This window comes from Ammodytes marinus (genome assembly GCF_949987685.1).
Source record: "Ammodytes marinus genome assembly, chromosome: 8".
NCBI lineage: Eukaryota > Metazoa > Chordata > Actinopteri > Uranoscopiformes > Ammodytidae > Ammodytes > Ammodytes marinus.
Window position 1 is genome coordinate 23,696,039 of NC_137212.1, and position 7,490 is coordinate 23,703,528.

Consider the following 7,490-nt stretch of genomic DNA (forward strand, 5'->3'; position numbering starts at 1 on the left):
CACTAGAAATACAAACAACATAAAAAGTTTGCCTGTTGGGTTCTGAATCAAGTAAACCACATATTGCATTGGTGTAAACTCTCAACAATGCCCATTGTGACTACAGTCAGCGAGGGTTTAGCCAAACAGACACATGCTGATTTTGCTTTGCTGTATCCATTTAATGGGACACCCGTCAGTGTGTGGTTTTCCAGGAAACACAGAAAAAAACGACAATAGGAGGTTGGATATGTTAAAATGCTCTACATTTTCTGACATGGAAAAGAGGAAATGGTTCTAGGGTCACTGATATGAATCGAGACGGTAAACACAAACAGACTTTATATGGGGCCAAACATATGAATATAGTATAAATATTACCATAATGGAATTTGTATGGTATCAGATGAACAGCATTGACCTTCATTCTGTAGATACTCATTAATGGAATATACAGTAATAGGATTAAAGTAGATTTTTGATTATTTTAAAAAGCGTGCTTTTTTAAAGAATGAAAGGCTGTTATTTAAGCTAGTAAGTAACATTGTCATGTAAATGAATGGTTACATCCAAGCCAATCGTAAAAAAAGTTGACACAATGATGATTACTGTAAGCCTCAGCTCCACAAATCTCTCTCTGTATATGGCTTTCTATGGGTTTCTTTATAGGTCCATGGTATATCGCAGTGTTTACAAACTACTGTCACGCCACAACACTGGGGCAGGAGTTCAGAGAAATCCCAAGAAGCGTCAAAGATATGTTTCAGTTGTTGATTCTGCTAAGAAAAAACCTGGACGTTCAGCAGAAGGTATATAATCCATGTGCGATCACTATGGGCTTGCCTGAGTTGTTGTAATGACAGAAGTTTTGCACGATAGCTTTAAGTTGTTTTATCAAGTCTGATGACTCAGATCATAATGTTTAAATGCTAACAGATGCATCACAGATAATTCTGCACAGGGATTAACTATGACAATACGCTGTCAGAGGAGATTACCTTTAGTTTATTTGATGACTCAGATTTCCCATGGGACGTTTCCTTGGCTTCACTCTGTAGTGTACAGTAGTTGGTGTGGTGTGAGAGGACATGAATAAAATGGCCAAGCTCCAGCCAAACAACATTGGTCTAACACAGCTATCTGCAGCTGGTATCAGGGCATGAACCGAAAATTATTTTTTACACAACTGCACTGGACTGGTACAACTGATTGCACAATTATCCATTATGTACTGAGCGAAGCCGGATGTGCTGCCTCACTGTTATTGTGTCTTGCAGTCCTACGACATGGCTGAAATCTCCTGATAAGAGTTCCGGCCGGACTGTCCATTCACAAATTTCTCATGAGGTCACTCAGCTGTTGGATATTAAAAGCCAGCTGGGGGTGGGGGGGAGGGCTAGGTGAGAGCTGGCGGGGGGCTAGAAAGTACTGACCCTCAGGATGTTTTTCTCTCTGTCATGATAACACTGCTGGTTCCTTCCTTTGAAAAATGTCCAACCAAAGTGACAACACAACACATCAAGGAAAAGAGTTGCATCTAGTCACTGATATGAGTGTGTGTGTGCAAGTGCCTATGGTGAATAATTCATTCACAAGTGTTGTTGTACCGGTCAAGCACAGCTGTACAGGAAGGAGATTCTCTCAGGTTATCACTGCCCTCAGCGGACACTCACGTCATTCCTCAGTTACACTGCAGATGCGTGTGTGTGTGTGTGAGTGAGTGTGTGTGTGTGTTTTTTCTGCCTTCAGAGGGAGAACACAGCAGGCGAAACTACGTCAGTTACTGCAACTTATCACAGAGGGAAAAGTCTAGTTTGAGTTTGTTGCACAACTTCTCAAAAATAAGCTCAAACTGAAACCAAGAGAAAGTCATACATAATTAAACTAAATTACAGACTTAAATTGTTAAATTTGTATTTGTATTTCATGAACCTCTATAATTAAAGCAGAGCAAAAAGAAGAACATCGACACACAGTTTTGGCAACAGGTTAATAAAAAAAAATGCCGTCTAAGCCCTTAAGTAAACATTATGTAAGATGTGCCAAGTTACCTTAAGAGTTTAAAGAGATTATTTTGTTTGCAGGCGTTGGTTTCATATTTGTTCTTCTGTTGCTACAAGAACAAACTATTGAACCGCATCATGTGCGTTCTTTTGCCATGCACCTTTAAATACTTTCATTGTGTTCATGTGTGGATATCAAATTATGATTTTGTTGCAAAATGTTATATACCACCCTGGCCTTTTTAAAACTCTCACACACCTCTACACAGGGGATAGCTTATCATTTGGCCCGATTAAATGTTTTTTCCCCCCAGGTGGACTTGATGTGTGCACATACTGCCTGACTGCCTGTCATTCATTCAGGGTAACAATTGTAGGAGAGGAGAGCAGAATAGAATTACCTATAAAATGAGAATAAACATGACAGTTAAAGATTGCGGTAAAGACAGAATGATGTTGACAGACTCGAACTACTGGTACCAATAACTCATAATAACAATATTAACTAGAACTGCGAGCAGTTGTGAACGGGGGCCAAGCCTCCCACGCGACTCGGGATCGGGCGTTGTCGTCCGCGGCGCCGGCCCCTCGCTTCACGGAATCCGGGGATGTAAAGTTTTTGAATGTGCGATGTTCGGTGTGGGAGTTATAGCCCCAAACGCGTTTTCTTTGCTTTTTGTGGTTTTGGCGCCCCCAATGGATGACATTCGCAAAACTAGGTTAGATAGAAAGATGCAGCTCAATGTACCAAACAAGTGGATGTCAAGTTTTTGAATGTGCGATGTTCGGTTGGGGAGTTATAGCAAAATCAAATTGTCAACCTCTCCATTGTAAAGACACTTTTTTGAATTTTCCCGCCTAAAGACTTAGAAAATGGCGAAAACAGGCAAAAAAATTGAAAAACTCTTTTTTCTAATAAGTCCGGCCCACATTAAAATTTATTTCCCATATTTTTGCCATAGGCTCAGGTATGCCCCATGATAGTCTCGCTTGAGTTTCAAGAAAATCCCTCTTTTTTTTTTTTTTAAGGGATTTTCGCAAATCTTGAAAGCGCTACCGTTTGGTCTTCCGATGGTCGTAGAAAAATTATTTGACCAACTTTTGCTCGTGGGAGTCGGTAGAGCGTAATGCTTTTGGTTTCGTCCAAATCGGGCGAAAACTGTAGGAGGAGTATGTTTTGGTGACCGACACAGTTTTTGCGATGTGGCGAAAAATGTATATATACGCAAATGGGCGTGGCTTATCTCAAAAGATGCAGCTGACTTGTGGGCATCTGTGGATATAAAGTTTTTGACTGTCGGACTTTCGGTGCGGAAGTTATAGCCCAAAACGCCTTTTCCTTTGTTGTAGCGCCACCTTGTGGCCGGCATGTCTGAATTTTTGTGTCTGCGTACGGGGTACGGACCTGGATAAGCCATGCAAGTGGCATGTCCCAACCCTTTACGGTTTGGGCTGCAGCACCACTTTTACGTAAGGAATAGGAATAGGAATAAAAGGCCCAACAAAAACAATAGGGTTCCCTGCCCCGCAGGGCTTGGGAACCGCGTTGCTCTGCAAAACGCGGTCCCAGCCCTACTCGGGCTTGGCCCCCTAATGATCAATCTCAAAGCCACTGTCACTGTGTAGTGAATGAACAACATGCTTGTTTTTAAACAACACACCTACAACTAATCAACAAGATCTTGTTAAAATACACACTCGATATACTTTCTGCAAGTATTATCTGCAGTTTCAGAGTTTTGTCTCTCCTTCAATCATACTTTCTAATACAATAAGACATTTGTAAATCTTTAGCATACATAGCTTACCCTATATAACACATTGCTACAACAGAAAACAGGCAATAACTGAAACATGTTATTTTGAGTGACATGACATATTATGCTACTGTGGTGGAATTTATGTGGAGGGAGAATAAAAAGTACAATAGTTTAGGCTGGGACTGCAGTCAGACCCTCTGCTTCTCCCTGCTTCTGTCCCCCTGTCTGAATCGGAAAACCTCCTCTTCACTTTTTTCTTGATGTATTTCTGTGGCATTATTCTGCTCCGACCCTCTTGCTCTTTCCAGTATTGTCTTTTCCTCAGTCATTGGTCACCCCAGCTATTCTGGCCGGGAAGAATCAAGATGTAAAATGCTCTAATATCTAAAATCATTCAATTACATTGCAATGTGTTTTTTATTTTTTTTAATAAGTCCCGCCCACATATGAATTTCTTTGCCATATATTTTTTATAGACCCAGGTATGCCCCGTGATAGTATCCCTTGAGTTTAAAAAAAATCCCTTTTTTAAAAATGGATTTGCACAAATCTTTAAAGCGCTACCGTTTGGTATTCCGATGGTTGTAGAAAAATTCTTTAGACAACATTTGCTCGTGGGAGTCGGTAGAGCATGATGCTTTTGGTTTCGTCCAAATCGGGCAATAACTGTAGAAGGAGTGTGTTTTGGTGACTGACACAGTTTTTTTGATGTAGCGAAAAAAAATCCCTTACGCAAATGGGCGTGGCCTATCTCAAAAGATGCAGCTGACATGTGGGCATCTGTGGATATAAAGAGTTTGACTGTGGGATGTTTGGTGTGGAAGTTATAGCCCCAAACGCGTTTTCTTTGATTTTTGTGGTTTTGGCGCCCCCTATGGATTACATTCGCAAAACTACGTTAGACGGAAAGATGCAGCTCAATGTACCAAACAAGTGGATGTCAGGTTTTTGAATGTGCGATGTTCGGTTGGGGAGTTATAGCAAAATCAAATTGTCAACCTCTCCATTGTAAAGACACTTTTTTGAATTTTCCCGCCAAAACACTTCGAAACAGGAAGTAAAAGTGAAAAAATAATTTGTTTAATAAGTCCGGCATACATAGGAATTTCTTGGCCATATTTTTTTTATAGACTCAGGTATGCCCCATGGTAGTCTCCCTTGAGTTTCAAGAAAATCCCTTTATTTATTTTTTTCAAGGGATTTTCGCAAATCTTTAAAGCGCTACCGTTTGGTCTTCCGATGGTCGTAGAAGAATTATTTGACCAACTTTTGCTCGTGGGAGTCGGTAGAGCATAATGCTTTTGGTTTGGTCCAAATCGGGCGAAAACTGTAGGAGGAGTATGTTTTGGTGACTGACACAGTTTTTGCGATGTAGCGAAAAATGTATATATACGCAAATGGGCGTGGCCTATCTCAAAAGATGCAGCTGACTTGTGGGCATCTGTGGATATAGAGTTTTTGACTGTCGGACTTTCGGTGTGGAAGTTATAGCCCCAAACGTGTTTTTCTGCTGTTGGAGCGCCACCTAGTGGCCGGGATGTCTAAATTTTTTGTCTGCGTACGTACCATGGACCTGGATAAGCCATGCAAGTGGCATGTCCCAACCCTTTACGGTTTGGGCTGCAGCACCACTTTTACGCATGGAAGAATAAGAATAAAGAATAAAGAATAAAGAATAATCCCAGCAAAAACAATAGGGTTCCCTGCCCCGCAGGGCTTGGGAACCGCGTTGCTCTGCAAAACGCGGTCCCAGCCCTTCTCGGGCTTGGCCCCCTAATAATATGTATGATAATAATAAAAAACTATTTCAACTTGATTCTTGACATCTTTTATCCCAATTGCACAATGTGGCCATTCTCTCCCGTGGCCATACAACTCTTTCGTACTATACAGCATCCTTGTTAGAAAATGTAGTTTAGTGACTTCACAAACCCAAGCAGAGGTGAGGCCATCGATTGACAAGAATCATACATTTGAGGAAATACACTTATTAGCTCTGTGCTGTGATTTCGACTTTTATAGTTGACTTGAATGTGAAAGGACGGTGGTTTACTGACAGGCAGAGAGAGAGAGAGAGAGAGAGAGAGAGAGAGAGAGAAAGAGAGAAAGAAAGAGAGTGAATCCGGCTCACTGTTATCAGAGTGATCAGGGATGTCGGACTGAGAGGGGGAGAATGTGTGCATGTGTGCGTATGTATGGATGTTTATTTAGCTGTAAACAGCTCTGATTGAGGGGGAAGGAAGACTGATATCCTTATGCTCAAAATAATGAATGCAGAAACAGGATGTTTGGTGCGCACTGTACAAGGTGAAGAGATAATGGCATTGTGTGCTGTGTTGTCAGTGGAAGGGCTGCACAAAGCATTTGTCCTCTGAAGTCGTTTGGCCTCGATTTTAGTCTTTAGAAGATTGTAGTTTTATTTGGCTGCAATTTCCCCCCCAAAAAATAACCCTACCCACGCCCCCACCCCCTTTCCCTCTTCCACCCAACCAATAAGCTTATTTTTTTGTGGGGCATTTTGCACTTTATTAGACAGTTTTAGAGAGACAGAGCTGAAATGGGGCAAATAGGGGAGGACATGCAGAGAACTGACCAGAGTCTGAATTCGAAACCGGGTCTGCTGCGAGGCATAAGCCTCTAGAGGGACACTCTAACCACTACCACACGACCGCCCCCCATAAAAGGCTTATTTGTCATAATTTAAGACAAAGAAAGTCAGAAAAAGATAATGAAAGAAAAGTGTTTCTGTTTTGTGTTTGAGTTTTTCAAATATCAATTTGATTTAAATTAGAATGACCTCCAAACACCCTAAGTTTCAGAGAGCTTTTATCATGGATTTCTTAAAATAACAGAGAGTGTCCTCATCGCAGGCTGCTTTCAGGATGTTCAACCTCATAACAATCCACTAATACAATAAAACCTGAGATGAACAAAAAACATTCATGTATTGCCTGTTAATCATGTGCAGGTGACCGAACGTCCAGAAAACAAAACAGCATGACCGATCCTGGCAATATGAAAACCAGTCCTCCCTACACATCTCTCTGTTTAGCTTTTTGCCTAGAGAGGAAAGAGGGGGGCGACCGGTCACCATGAAGTCAGTTGTTGATTCCTCAGCTCCCAACAGGAGGGTGTTATTTGTAAAACTAGTGGTGGCCTGTATTATATCTGTGCCCACCATCTCTACCATTGTGGCTTGAGCAAGGCACTTAACCCCAAACTGCTCCAGGGGCGCCGTACTATGACCCTTGGCTCTGACCCCCTCCGAAGTGTGGTAACTTGAGAGGGAATACGCGAGAAGACAAATTTCAATCTGCCTTGTGTAAATTGACTAATTAACTTAACTTAACTTAACTTAACTTAACTTAACTTAACTTAACTTAACTTAACTTAACTTAACTTAAAGCTACTACGAGTAAGTCGGCACGTTGGCGACACCTTTGAACAAAAGCGGTAGTATTATTACGACGCCAGCTGTCGTGAAGCTGTTTTGTAGCTCGTGCAGGCGTGCAAGATTCAAATAATCAGGAAGCAATATGGTGCGTGTCCGTGTGTTGAAAGTGTGAGGGCACCGGACTCTTTTCGGCTCCGTGAGTCTATGGGTGACACAGCATCAACTAATGCCAGTAAGTGCTAAACACACCTGATTGCAATGAGTTGATGCATTGTCACCTCTCACGGAGCTGAACGAGTCCCCGTGTCCTCACACAAAGCGAATGAACGAGAGATGGCAGTTAGTTAGTATGGA